The 15384-nt window shown below is 37.5% G+C and overlaps 1 protein-coding gene across 1 annotated transcript in view; it reads left to right on the plus strand.

The window, feature by feature from the left end:
* The first annotated feature begins 1044 nt into the window (after positions 1 to 1044).
* The window catches only part of Cd36 (CD36 molecule), a 74781-nt gene continuing 60441 nt past the window's right edge, over positions 1045 to 15384 (plus strand). Inside the window, exon 1 of the mRNA XM_048339909.1 lies at positions 1045 to 1167. The gene's annotated coding sequence lies outside the window, so the exon portion shown is untranslated. The remainder of the gene's footprint in view (positions 1168 to 15384) is intronic.

The following is a 15384-nucleotide window of genomic DNA, read 5'->3' on the forward strand; positions in this document are numbered from 1 at the left end:
ATCTATGCATAGCAAAGAGCCAGACTCATGAACAGTGAGTGTGCATGAGATCTATTTCAAAAAATATGAAAATATGGATTTTGGTCATTTGACAAAAATGGCACCTTTTTCTGATACAGTAGATACAAGTTACCTTTAATTTAAAGTTGCAGAAAACTTTAATTTAAATAAAATGCTTTATCATCTCAAGTCTGTCACGTCCCTTAATTCCATTTAAAGAAAGATATCAATTGGAAATATTTAGCATATAAAAATACCAATGCAAAGTGACTTTATTGTAGTTTCTCTTTTTAGTTTGCTTTAGTGTAGAATAAGAGAATCTTACTCTCAGAAAGTGATTCATTCATAGAAATCTTGCCATTCTGTCTTCAGAGTAATAACTTTAATCAGAACTTGCAGGTTGACTTTTATTGATGGGATAACTGGTAAAATTAAACAAAATTAATTCTACATCAATTGTGCCTTGCACAAATATTGTGAAATCTTAAAAATAACCATTTTATTTGATGAATACTAGCAAATTCTGCTTTAATAATTGATGTAGACAAATAATGACAAAATTATTCCCAAAAACGTACATGAGAAAATATACTAAAAATTGACAAAAAAGATAAGCATATTTTAGGCTCATCTATAAAAATGAGTGTAGAAAGTATCTAGCTGTGGACTAAGACTCAACATTTACTCTTTTGTCGCTTTTATATTTTATCAGGAAAGAGAATCCCAAAGGAGTCTTTATTACCAGAGCAAATGGTATTCATAATGATTGATCATTTGAATTTCTGTGTTTCTTAAGCATGCCATATCTTAAGGAGAATAACAGGTTTTAACAGGAAAAGGATTAAAGGTTTTGATTTCCTCAATTGAAGCACAAACTTGATTAAGATCTTTTTTTCAAATTAACTTTCATTTCATTTAGCTAAGGTGTCAGGAATCTATATTTATCTGTGCTAGGCATGAGCCTGAAGTGTTGGAATGTTCAGGAGGTCAATGACTCTCAGGATAACCTTGAAGATAAATGAATGGTTGAGACCTGTGCCTCCTCTCTGAGTTCTCAGCTGCAGTGCTGTAGAAATCATGTGTTTACTTTCTGTGTTTCCTACAGCAGTCCCTCTGAAGCCTGCCTTGAAGTCCCACGTCTGAACAAGCAAGCTCTTCTAGAAGGTGGTGAGCAGAATTTGTTTTGCTTAAGAATGTGGCTATTGATATCGGTGCAACTATTGTACTATTATTGACTAAATAGTACTTATTAAATTTGAACTCTCTAGGCAATAAATGCTTCCTGGCATACTCATGCTTTCTTAATGTAGTTATAAATGAGCAACAAGAGAGATTTTAAAAAATGACTTTGAACTCTTAAATTTTACTTTTTCATGTATTCCTAAACTCACCATATGAAATTTTTCATTTGTCTGTCCCAAGCCTTTGTCCAGACAATACTAAGAAAAGGAAAGTTCTTATGAAATTTTGGTTGGAATTTTTTTCTTCATTTATATTTTTTTCTTAATTGATCTGGCAGATCCTAATTTCATTTCATATTTTCTTTAAATTTACATTTACTTTATATTAGGATATTAATCTTTTGTAAAGGATAGTTTAAAAATTTGATCAATTACATTTTTATCTTTCATTCTTATCTTTCCAGGTTGGAAAAACTAATTTTAAAGCCAGACTAGACGTTGAATGACTTTTGTTTCTGGGATTCTGAAAACAGTTTTTGGCTTATTGTCGATATTAACAAATATATTAAAGAAATAATCAAAAGACAAAATCCTGTTGGTAATTTAACTCTTAGAAATAAAAAATTGGCTTTTATGCACATAAAATTGATTTAGTGTGAATATAGCAAATTTATTGTGAGCAATAGATAATTTGTGAGGTAGTGGGAGAATTTTTTATGTAGCAGAATTTTTAATGGTTATATTTCATAAATGTCTCTGTAAGACCAGTGACGACTGCATAAAAGTCTAGAGTAGTCACTTCCCCATCAGGTGAACTTGCAGGTATGCTTCTTTAGGGGAAAAAAAATTGAGGACACAGACCCAGCAACTTCCTGTCTTTCCATGGTATTTTGAAAAAGCGTGGGAATCACAGGGATGGGTGTCTTTACCATTAGAAGGTTGCCTGCTTTTGTCTCTGGAGAATGGTTGCTTAGTGCTTGACTATTTTCTGGGGAAAGCATTCCAGTTGATTCTTGTAAGAGTACAAACAGTATGTTGATACCCTGTGAGTATTTAATTCAGATAGAATCACTGTTAAATAAAGTCAAACAGACAACCATTCTTGTCAGTTATGTTTGTTTGAGTCATAGAAGTGGATTTGATGGCTGTACTATGAAAGTCCTATAATCCTGAGAGAAGGAAAAAGAGAAATATTTTTAAACTATGTTCAACACAACTGCTACTTATTTGAAATTGGATCCTTTTGTAAAGGACACTGTGTTTGTAATGAACTGTTCTGAGAGTTTAAGAAATAAAGTTAACTCTTGAGGATAATAAAAAGAATGAATGTCTCCTGGGAGTAAAAGATAAGTTCTTTAACCCAGAAGAATGCTGTCAGAAAAATAAATAGGTAAAACAATAGAAATCACACATGTAAAACCTTGGAAATGCAAAAAGACAGGCACAGGCTTTTTAAGGCTGCAGAATATGAAATTCAGTGAAATAAACTGCTTCCCTTGAAGCAAAGAAATGCATAATAATCTTATGCTATTGATATTACTGGAGCTCATTTTGCTTTGAGTGAAAGGTAAGTAGTTTATTCTGGTACACCTAGTATTTATGACATTCAAATATTCAAAATATTTTATATATATTTTTATTATCAATCTGAATTACAGGGAGGTTACAATTTCATACATTAGGCATTGGATACATTTCTTGTACTGTTACCTCGTCCCTTATTCCCCCCTACCCCCCTTTCCTTCCTCCTCCCCCCCCCCCGAGTTGTTCAGTTCATTTTCTTTAAGCAGTTTGTAAGTATTGCTTTTGTAGTTGTTTGTCTTTTTTTACCCTGTGTCTCTCGATTTTGGTATTCCCTTCTGTCAGGGTTGAATTGCCAGGCTTAGCTCTATCGCTCCCCAGCACATGGGGAAGGGTCCTGGGCTTATCTATCTATTCTGCGGTGGATCCATACCTACTCTCTCACTCCTCCCTCTGGCTGGTAGGGTATCGGACGCGGGAGTGGGGTCCCGGATTTAGCCTTGGGTCGCGTGTGAGTGCGAGACCTCCATGCTCGCCAGCCCAAGGAAGACACAAGCGCATGAGATCTTGAGAAAACCTCTAGGGCTTCTGTTTATTCAAATGAGGAGCCCCCCAGATATACCCCCAAGGGCGGGCACAAGAGAGGGTTTGCAGATTGGTCACAAAGGGCTGTCCATCAAGTGATGTCAGGGGACCTCCTTTGGGGGCGTAGGCCCAGCCCCCTAAGGCTTGGGCTTCTGGGGTGTCCTCCATTACACACGTGCTGCCCCAGGAACAGGGCCTACTCTTCCTGCCAAAGGAGGAAGGGGAGGGACAGGCCAAGGTCAGCAGTGGCCCCTTAAAGGCACAGCTGACCCCAACACCTTCCAATTTCATGGTTCTAATACCAGTATACACGGTTTTCAATATAGTCAGATAAGATACAGAGATAGTGTAGGTACAACCACAGGAAGGTGATACAGGAATATCATCAATGATAGAGGCTACAGTTACATATGGCACATTTAGAGTATTTACAACTGTGATATAACAATCGTTTCCATAACATGGAGTTCATTTCACTTAGGATTATCTTATGTGTTCATAAGAGTATAGCTACTGGGCTCCTGTGATCCTCTGTAGTCCCATTTGTCCAACCTTTCTTTGATTTCTAGCCTTTTTGGTCTTTGTTGAGGAAGTTCCATCCAGTGCCAAGGAGCCCAGTGTTTCTCCTATTCCTTCCTTTAGTGTTTTCAGGGTGTCTGTTTTTGATTTCGAGATCTTTGATTCATTTGAAATTGATTTTGGTGCAGGGTGATATATAAGGATCTAGTTTTAGTTTGTTGCACGTGTTGAACCAGTTTTGCCAGCACCATTTGTTAAAGAGGCTATCTTTCTTCCAGACTATCATTTTAGCTCCTTTATCAAAGATTAAGTAGGCATAGTTCTGTGGCTTCATTTCTGGGTCTTCAATTCTGTTCCATTGGTCTTCAGGCCTGTTCCGCTTGGATTCCAGGGAACATTCCTGAATGTAATCAAGGCAGTTTATGACAAACCAACAGCAAGCATAACTCTAAATGGTGAAAGACTAAAGCCATTCCCTTTAAAATCAGGAACAAGATAGGGATGTCTACTCTCTCCCCTTCTCTTCAACATAGTACTAGAATTCCTAGCCAGAGCAATTAGGCAAGAAGAAAATATAAAGGGGATCCAAATAGGAAAAGATGAAGTTAAACTTTCTCTCTTCGCAGATGACATGATCCTATACCTAAAGAACCCCATAGACTCTACTCCCAAGCTACTAGAGCTCATCCAAAACTTTGGCAAATTTGCAGGATATAAAATAAACCCTCAAAAATCAACAGCCCTTCTCTATGCTAACGACCCAAAGACTGAGGCTGAAATCAGGAAAGCAACTTCTTTTGCAATAGCTTCAGAAAACATAAAATACCTAGGAATAAACCTTAACCAAAAAGTGAAAGACCTCTACGATGAGAACTTTAAAAACATGAAAAATGAAATTAAGGCAGAACTAAGGAAATGGAAAAACCTCCCATGCTCCTGGATGGGGAGGATTAATATAATCAAAATGGCAATATTCCCAAAGGCTATCTACAAATTCAATGCAATACCCTTCAATATCCCAACATCATTTCTTTATGAAATAGAGGAAGCAATCCAGAAATTCATATGGAACAATAAAAGACCTAGAATAGCAAAAAACAATCCTAAGCATAAAGAACGGTGCTGGAGGAATTACAATACCCAATTCAAGCTGTATTATAAAGCTATAGTAATAAAAACAGCTTGGTATTGGCATCAAAATATTTTTTTAATTCACCAAAATTTGACAAAAGGGAATGGTGGAAATACAGTCAGAATATTTAATGACTTATGTGATAAAGGAACTAGAAAAATGTGACAAGTCTGGGAGGGAGGAAGAAGAGGGAATAAGGAGAGGGATGGGAAGGTGACCCTGAGAAGCACTGAACACGTAAATGGACATGTGAAATTGCAGCCTTCTTGTATAACCATTTGAAACTGGGAGAAAAAACAACTGTGGAACCTCTGTACTGTTTGCCAGAGTGATTGAACCATTTTACATTCCCACAAACAGGGTAGTACTATTCCCTTTTGGCCACATTCCCACCAGAATCTGTTATTATTTGTCTTCTTGATAATGGCCATTCTTACTGTAATGAGGTAGAATCTCAATGTAGTTTGGTTTGTATTTCTTTTAGGGCCAGAGATTGAGCACTTCTTCATGTGTCTATTGACTATTTTTTTCAAAGTTAGTGAAAATGTATTTTTAATTCTTCAAATTTTCATTACTTTCAAGTAGCTGTACAAAGGAGTTGGCATTTAACAACGTAGTTTATGAATACAATGCACCTTGAGCAACATCACCCCTTTCAATTTTCTTACCATGCCTCTCCTTCTCATCCAGTTCATCATTCTTCTTATACATTGAATTTTTTTTACTGCATTCTCCCCATTTTTTCCTTTTCATTTGTTCACCAATCTCCCCTTAATCCCACCTCACTCCTTTTAATACTCAATCGTGTTTATTTGGCTTAAGGTCAAATTTGCCTTTCTAGTGAATATCAGTATTGGAGTTCTCTTGTGAGCATACTGTATTTTAGTTAATACATTTGTTTACACTTGAATATCACCCAATGTATTTCCTCTCCAAAGAAGTCTCTTAACTTTTTAGCTCACTTACTAAGGGGGTGTTTCTTTCTTTGAGAATTTGTTATGGGGGAGTTAGTGTTTCGAGCTCTAAGCATATTTTTAATATGAGACATCTGTCCTTAAAATACCTAGTGAAGAGCTTCTCCTAGTCTGTGGCTTTCTATTTATCTTGCTAGCTATGTCCTTTGCCATGCAGAAGCTCTGCAGTTTAATGCACTCTTATTACTCCAGCCTTTCTTTGATTTGTTCTGTTTCTGGAACTTTATTTAGGAAGTTTTGACATGTGCTAAGGAGGGTTAGTGTATCCCTTATCCCTTCTTGTAGTATTTTCAGAGTATCTGCTTCTACCTCGAGGTCTTTGATCCATTTGGAGTTTACTCTATGCAGGGTGATATGTATTTTTCTATGTGTGTCTAGCCTGTTGAAGAGTCTACATTTCTTCCATCTGATAATTTTGGCTCCATTGCCAAAGATTACATGGCCATAGGTCTGTGGAGTCATTTCTGAGTCTTCAATTCTATCCCATTGGTCTTCAAGCCTGTTCATGTGTCGGAAACAATCTGTTTCTATAACCACAGTTTATAATAGAGTTTGAAATTTGGTATTGATATTCCTCCAACACTATCAGCTCTACAATAAAATAAAGTTAAATGAAAACCAAAGAAATAAAAAGAAATACTGCAACATGAATGAAAAGGAGAAAATGGTGGGTTGATTGTTCATTTTTTTTTTCCTTAAAGGCTGTAGTGTATGTCACCTCTTCCTCACATTCAAAATGGAGTAGTTCAGAATGTGGGCCACAGGGGCTCCAGGCAAAGCAGGGGGATGCCAGGAGAAATTTCCATGCCAGGTGTCTGTCTGGGATCCTGAGTAAGATCTCATCAAAAGTGTTTTTTCAAATCACGAACATTAAGCTATTCAACAGGCAGAGGAAATGGTCTAAAGCTGTAAGCACGTAGGGAGTATAAAAGCAATATAGTAAGTAACTACTTTTATTGTGTGTTGTATGTAGAAATACAAAAATTGGCTAAGTCACTGGAAACTTTAACAAAAGGTTATTATTATGCCACGAGATTCACAATAAGCTTTCCAAATTATTCTTTGTGGAGAGAGATAAGGTAGGTTTACTGTGTCTTCTGACACTTGAAGCCATGTGGAGAATAAGTAACAATTCTAGTTAAATGCTTACAAGTGTCCTAGTAAATAGTTGGAGATGATTTCAGTATACACAGAGACCTTTACCACACAAACATTATCATGAAAGGGGAAGTGACAGAAAATTGGCGAGTATTATAGAGAGGACACAGGCATATTGGCTGCACTCACCAAGGACTTCAGAGTGTACTATGCTAGGGAAAGATTGTTTGCCCCTCAGTGCTCCACAAACTTACAAGGGGAATAAGGACAGTTTTTTAAGATTATTGTCATTATTTCTCTCATCTCTTATTTAGTGTTTCTTCTCATCAAGTTCTACAAATCGTATACTTCTCCTGTTGTAAGTTTTGGAAAATAAAATAGAATATTATTCCAGGTGTTGTGCTTCACATCTGTAATCTCAGTTTAAGATCAGTCTGTCTGACCAGGTTTTACATAGCAATTGCCAATCTGGAAAAAAATACAAGCAGCATGTTGTAAGACATGATTTAATTAAGAACATTTCAATCTGCTTAAAGTTTACTTGGAAGATTGTTTGGTGTCTTCTGGAACTTCATGATTACTTTATTTTAAATATAGCAGAAGCCCTTGTAAAATTTACTTGTATGTTTCTCTGGGAAGTTTAGAAACAAAGTCATAAAAATAAGTTTATTTGGGACAGTGTTTTCATTGCATTGAACCCGGAGTATAGTTTCATTGTAGAGAACATACAAATGGCTAAGAAGCAAAGTACTCTTTACAGTTGGATGCTAAAACATTAGTTAGTATCTGGTGCAGTTGCTGTCTTTAAAATTCATGTACTATTGACACACTACTCAAACCTTTAATTAGGAACTATTTTGTATCACTGGTGCAGGTTACAGAGAACACTAATAGGAACAAATGTCATGCCAAACATTTATAAGGACCCATTATCTTTATACAAGTTGTTGTTCTCAATATTGTTCATGTACCATAAAAGCTTTTGATAAAAATAGAAAAACAAAAATCAAACTTGTGGCTGAGAATGTGTTTTAGTGATAGGTACTGTCCTCGCCTAGCATGCATGAAGCCTTGGGTTCGATTCCTCAGCACCATATAAACAGAAAAGGCCAGAAGTACTGCTGTGGCTTAAATGGTGGCATGCTAGCCTTGAGCAAAAGAACCTCAGGGATAGTGCTTAAGCCCTAAGTTCAAGCCTCAGGACTGGCAAAACAAAAAACAACAGACAAAAATAAAACAATACATCAAAATCTTTCCCAATCCCAGATGTTCACTTTCTAACAAGGATTATAACCACAATTTTAAAGAAAAGTTTTCATTTTTTAAAATAATTTTTAAATCTCCTCCTCCTCCTCCTCCTCCTCCTCCTCCTCCTCCTCCTCCTCCTCCTCCTCCTCCTCCTCCTCCTCCTCCTCCTCCTCCTCCTCCTCCTCCTCCTCCTCCTCCTCCTCCTCCTCCTCCTCCTCCTCCTCCTCCTCCTCCTCCTCCTCCTCCTCCTCCTCCTCCTCCTCCTCCTCCTCCTCCTCCTCCTCCTCCTCCTCCTCCTCCTCCTCCTCCTCCTCCTCCTCCTCCTCCTCCTCCTCCTCCTCCTCCTCCTCCTCCTCCTCCTCCTCCTCCTCCTCCTCCTCCTCCTCCTCCTCCTCCTCCTCCTCCTCCTCCTCCTCCTCCTCCTCCTCCTCCTCCTCCTCCTCCTCCTCCTCCTCCTCCTCCTCCTCCTCCTCCTCCTCCTCCTCCTCCTCCTCCTCCTCCTCCTCCTCCTCCTCCTCCTCGTCGCCTGGGTGGAGACAAGGACCTCATGAACTTTTTTGCCTGGATTGGCTATGAATTTCCATCCTCAGATATCAGCCTCCTGAATAGATAGATTTAGGCTGAGCTGCTAGCTCCTGGCATTATTGTTCTTTTAATAATAACCCCAAGGTAAAAGACCTCTACATTAAAATGTATAGATCCACAACATTTTTTGGTGTAGAAAATCCTGAAACAGAGACTTAGGGAGTGTTTATCATGTTATCATCCCTGCTTTTCCCATGTTTGGTTTTTGTTTGTTTGTTTTGTTTTAAATGATTGGTATTTTTGTTTTTCTGTTTCATGATGTAATACAGATAATCTGCTTACAAAACTAGCTATAAACTTAGTTTCAAAGAACTATTTGACCATTTACATTATTCTAATTATGACTCTTCAGAAACTGAGAATTTCTTAGCATCTCATTCTGTAAAACTACTTTACTTCACCCAAGATCTCATTGATAGCTTAGTCCTTTTCCTTAATGACATGAAAACTTTGATGATCTTCCTTCAGTATCTCTTCTGCTAGATTTCATTAATGCATCTTCTGTGTTCTGGATTAAATAAGAGAGAAATGTTCAGTCGGTTCCACTCTTGGTCCATTGCTCGTGTTGAGGATTTGCAATTCCTCCATTTATGGGTTGTGGTTTATCTCCTTTTTACTTTGTGAGCCTTCCCAGTGTATACACTAGCTGTCCTCTCCAGAATACTCACATTCTCTTCTCCTTTTCTGGGACTGGGAGGTGGTAGCTAACTGGTGGTATAGGTACAACCATCATCTGTTTTTGGTTTTCTATCTCATTCTTCCTTGTGATCACATTAAGAACCCAGGAATGTTGGTTTTTTTTTCCTCTGCACTTTTCTAAAGCATCTCCTTGTTGCACACTTGTATTGTATCCTACTCTAATATAATTTAAACATCTATTTCTAACATTTATAGTAAGGAAATTCAGTATTAAGCAAGGGGCAGAGCAAATGCTACCTTAAGAGGCAAACAGAAGTTTTACTATGATAATCCCAATATCATCTCTATCCATTAACATTCCTCTTGAGTACCCAAGATGCTATTTTTCTTTCCCCTTAGCTCCCATGCAGAACTTCTGTACATAGTAACAGGGATAGAATTCCAGAAACTGAAATCCTGTAAGAATAAATAAAAGCAAGCAATTGAAACTATCTGAATGGGCTTTTGTGGGAAAAGAAAATTGCTTAATAATTGTTTACCATGGCAAAGCATCAGCTATGAAGCTAGACTTCTTTCCTGGTGTTTAGAGATGGAAATCTCCTTTCAGCTACTCTCACAACATCTACATTCTCTTTTGCAGCAAAATATGCAAGTAGTAGAAGTAATATTATCATAGTCAAACTGAAGTCCACAGACTTTTACACAGAGAGTACTCTGGAACTCATAGAAGTTATGTGAGCTTATATTCCCTTGCCTCAATTAAATTGCCATTCTTCAGTTTCCATTCCTGCAGCTTCACTAGGCCCCCCTTTCACTTCCTATGGGATCTTATCTATTTTTATGCTTTAAACTATAATATGTATGTTAAAGAAACTAAAATATTCATTTCATGGCTCCCATGTATATCTCTGCCTACTGTTCAAGTTCTAGAAGTTGACATTATAACTTGACTTGAAAATATCCAAACTTTTTCAACATGCCCTTTTATTTTGTTCTTTGATGTACATTTTATGCTCAAATGGGGAGCTTATTATAGCATTTAATTGATTCTACATTTAATCTCACTTAAATTAATTTATGGAATTTTAATCCTAGTTAAAATCTCTGAATAAGGTCACTTAGAGAATTATTTTATTTCCTTGAAAGGTTTATAGATAAAATAAATAAATAAAAATAAATATTTGCCAATGTCACTAGGGGAGTAAAAGCATAAATAAGTGAAAAACTGAGCTAATGGTTTAAGTTATTATAGGAAATGAATTCAAAAGAGAATCAAATTTGGCACTAACATTTCAAATTTCAACAACTAGAAAGAGTTTTACTAGGGGAAGTAATAGTTCTAAAACTAGAACATAAAAACAAGAGCAAACATATTTGAGGTAGAATTTGCCTGTGTGCAAGTGTTAATCTTACAGTGAAGGGAGACAGATTGGAATGTGGCTCAGGTTGCTGTCATGACTGTCCAGATGGTGCTTGCTATGTAGGCAAAGGGTTGAGGTCAAGGTAAGATTAGGGAAGGGCATGTACCATGAGGAGAGAACAAAGCTCAGAGTTGAATTTAGTTTTAAAAGCTTCCATCTCTTGGGAAACAAGGTCTGACTGGCAAATAAATTGTGGAAATGATATCAAGAATGTTATCTCAAAGCACACAGCACAGTATGACAGCTGATTAAATAAGACTAGGCTGAGAATGGTAGTACTGAAAACAAAAATCAGCGAACATAACAACCCCAAAGGCTATGCTCACTCTTGCTACCTGGCAAAACTCCTCTATGACTTCGCTCAAAGCAGAACTTTCACCTGCTGTTGGATGCTTCGTGACCATTCAGCCAATGACATTTTCCCCTGATGTGATTTACCTTTCATCTCACCCTGTTCTTTTCCTCCATACTGATGGACAAAGAACCTGGGGATGACATGATAATAAGATGTGTCAACACTGTCTCTGTGATAAAACACATACAAAAATGAACTTAAAGCAGAAAATATTTCATCTGACTCGTGGTTTCCCATGTTTTAGTTCATGGTCACTTGGTTCTATTGGTTCTGGTTCCATTGGGTTCTAAGATGCAGTAGAACATCATGGTAGAGAGTACATTGGGAAGCACAGCTGCTGATGTTATGGTAGCCAGGAAGAACGAAGAGAGACAGAAAGACAGAAACCCAGACAAAATAACCCCTTTAAGGCAGGGCCCCAAATCACCTACTTCTTCCAACTAGACTTTGCCCCCTAAAGTTTCCACTACTTTCCAGTAACCAACTAGATTTTGAACACTTCAATGAGATTATCCATTCAAAAGATTAGAGCTCTAAAGGTCCAAACACATTTCAAAAGCCTCACCTTGAACAAGACTGCATTGGAGGATTAACTCTGTACATGTTTTGGAATTCACTTATGATTCAAAACTGTATTATAATGCTTTATAGCATCTGGGCTTTAAAATTGGGGATATAGAGTTGAAGAAAGCAGAGGCAGAAGGCAAAATCCAATTCTGTAAATGTCATAATCTTTTCCAAGAGGAGGGAAGGCCAGACTGAGGCTAACACTGTAATTGGTAAAGAAGGGATATGGGCTCTCTTGGACTTTTCTGCCTGGATTGGCTTTGATATGAGTTACTATGATTACAGGCAAGAGCCACCTCTGCCTAGCTATTTCTAGCTATAGTTAATATCATATTCTAAAAAGAGTTAACTTCTCAATAATATGATCAATTTCTCACTGTAGGGAAATTAATTCATGCCACAGAAGTTAGTATTTTATGTGATCTGAATTTGGTAAGAGCCCAATCGCAAACAAACCAGAAAGTTCAAAACCACATCTGAAGTGGTTGACCTCAATTCTTTCTTTAAGAAAAGGATATCAATGTGGTTGGTTGAGGGGGGGGCAGTAGATATCGTGTCTGTAAAATAACAAACTTCTTTTTAAGTGGTATTTCCACATTCTTTGGTCAGCGACTTTATGTTATTTTCCTAAAACCAAACAATTACTAAATAAAAATATAAAGGTCTAGGATAGATCTATCAGAGGATCACAATAGCTCAACAGCTTCATACATATGATTATATAAGATGAGGCTAGGCAAAATAAACTTGAAGAGATAAAAACAGGAGGATTTTATGTTGTCATTTTGTTTAATGTACTAGGTGAATTTCCCTAGGCGTACCCCCTGTGGTCCACTGTGTATGATTTTGGTACACTGGATATTGTATATATGCTTATCTGAACTAAGGAAGGGAAAGAAAAATGAGGGAGGGTGTAAAAATATGACAAGAAATGTACTCACTACCTTATTATGTAACTAGAACCCCTCTGTACATCACCTTGTCAATAAAATTTAATAAAAAATTAAAAAATATTCAAGGCATTAAAAAAAGAAAACAATATCAAAAAGAAAGGGAGATCTGACTTGCAAGGAGATTGTTGTAGAGAGGTTTGAAGTAAATAGCATGAAGACTCAATATTTTCAATTAAGTAGAAAGTAGAGCTGGCTCCTAAGAAGACAAGTTTGCAGAAAAATTTTGTAAGAAACTAGAGGTGACAAAGAAGAGTCACTAGCATGGAGGCTAGATTATAGTACGGGAAAATAAAGGTTTGGTAAGTTTTCCACTACAGCTCATTCCAACATAATCTTATTTAAAGGTATATTTGGTTATCAGGAAATGTTAATATCCTTTTTTTTATAAAGAAAATTGTTTTAATTTCCACACCTTCCCATTCCTCTTATCTATTTGAAGGACAAAATACTTTAAACTCTTTCTAGAAACAATTATGTTAGAACTCTTTGACTTTTCAAATTCACTTTCACTATTATTCTTTTATATTTTCAAATGGAAGAGAAGAATTTAGCTTGTCTGCTGCTACATTCAATGCTATCCCATTTCCACAATCACTTCACATTTACTTCTATGGCTTTAACCTAATGAACAGATTGAACAGATATTTGTACTACTGATTATTTATATTATTCCAAAAATTCTGTTTTCTTGGTGGGCTCCTCCTCCTCCTCCTCCTCCTTCCTCCTCCTCCTCCTCCTCCTTCCTCCTCCTTCTCCTCCCTCCTCCTCCTCCTCCTCCTTCCTCCTCCTCCTCCTTCCTCCTCCTCCTCCTCCTCCTCCTCCTCCTCCTCCTCCTCCCCCCCTCCCCCTCCCCCTCCCCTCCCCTCCCCCTCCCCTCCCCTCCCCCTCTCCCTCCCCTCCCCCTCCCCCTCCCCCTTTCTTGTCAGTTGTGAGGGTTGAACTCAGTGCCCTGAGACTCTTTGTGCTCAAGGCTAGCATCCTACCACCTGAGCCACAATGCTTCTTCCGATATTTGAGTGGTTAATTTTAGATAAGAATCTCACATGGACTTTTCTTCTCAGGCTGGCTTTGAACCAAGACACTCAGGTCTCAGCCTTCTGAGTAGTTAGGATTACAGGCCTGAGCTATAGGCACCTGGATTTTTTCTTACTCTCTTACATGATTTTTACCCCGAAACTTCCTTTCAACCTCCTTTTGGAAATTCCCTTTTGGCTCCCAGTTGTCAGATAAGCTATGTCTTTTGTCCTCTGTCTCCTGATTCATTAGTTCACATCCTTATTTTGGTGGCATTTATATTCTGGGAACTTTATTACTTAATACTCTTGAAAGTTTGGTTGTATTCTTGAAGATTTGAGTGTATAAAGAATAAAAGACGGAAATTACATATTACCTCAAACTTTTGAAGTGATTGCTTGATTCACTTCTAAATTCTCAGTAGTGCTTGGAAGTGTTTTGATTTTTAACATATGAAACATTTCTTTGAGCGTGGCATTAATCTTGAGCAGTCTTTTGAGATCTACTTATTTTTTCTTCAATTTTCCTTTTCCCCTCTCTTGTCTCTTCTTCTATCTTCTCTCCTTTCATTACCCTTTCCCCTTTTCCTTTCCTCCATACCCTTCCCTTCCACGTTTCTTCTCTTTGTTGTCTCTTGCTCTTCTTGTCCTCTCCTCCCTTTTCTTACTATCACCTTCCTTCCTTCCTTCCTTCCTTCCTTCCTTCCTTCCTTCCTTCCTTCCTTCCTTCCTTCCTTCCTTCCTTCCCTCCCTCCCTCCCTCCCTCCCCCCTCCCTCCCTCCCTCCCTTTCCGTTCCTTTCCGTTCCATTCCGTTCTGTTCCTTTCCATTCCTTTCCTTTCTTCTATCTTTCCTACCTTCTTTCCTTCCTTCCAATATTTCTGCCTTTCTTCTTTCCTACATTTCTTCCTTCCTTAGTTAATTTTTTTTTTTAATGAGACTGAGTCTTGCTATGCTGTCTAGGTTGGTCTCAGCCTCGTGAGTGCTGGGATTATAATGTGCCTTACTTCTTCTTATTTGTCAGCCCCTACAATTTTCTGAAGATGCAAATTTGACCACAGTGTGTGGCCTTTTAGTCCTTTGAGTAAATGATAGGTAGCTCCATGTACTCTAATAGCTTATATCTCTGCTAGTTTTAGACAATATTATATATTCTATCCTTATTTCATCATTGTGGTTTGAGTTTTATTTCCTTTTCTTTGGAAATCCCTTCATACGTAAGTTGGTTGTACGCGATTATTTCTACAATCATTGTTTAAATTTTTTGTATTGCTGCCTTTCAACTTTGGTTACTATGGTTTCATAGTTGTACAATGGGTTTACAATTCAACATGTCATTCTATGCCCACAAGACATGTTGATCAATGTCACCCCTTTTATCATTTGTCTACATCTCTCCCAGCCCCACCCATGCACTCAAGTTTCTTAATTCCATTTTCACATATATGCATTGAATATTACAATTTCCTTTTCTCACCCTTACTCACTTCATCTGTCTATCTTAGGCCGGTCTTGTTGTTATAATCCTCCCTGTCTTATTCTCTTCATTAATTACCAGTGTTGGTTACAGGAGGAAGCATAAATATTAGTTTTT

Source organism: Perognathus longimembris, chromosome 2, assembly GCF_023159225.1.
Source record: "Perognathus longimembris pacificus isolate PPM17 chromosome 2, ASM2315922v1, whole genome shotgun sequence".
Taxonomy (NCBI): domain Eukaryota; kingdom Metazoa; phylum Chordata; class Mammalia; order Rodentia; family Heteromyidae; genus Perognathus; species Perognathus longimembris.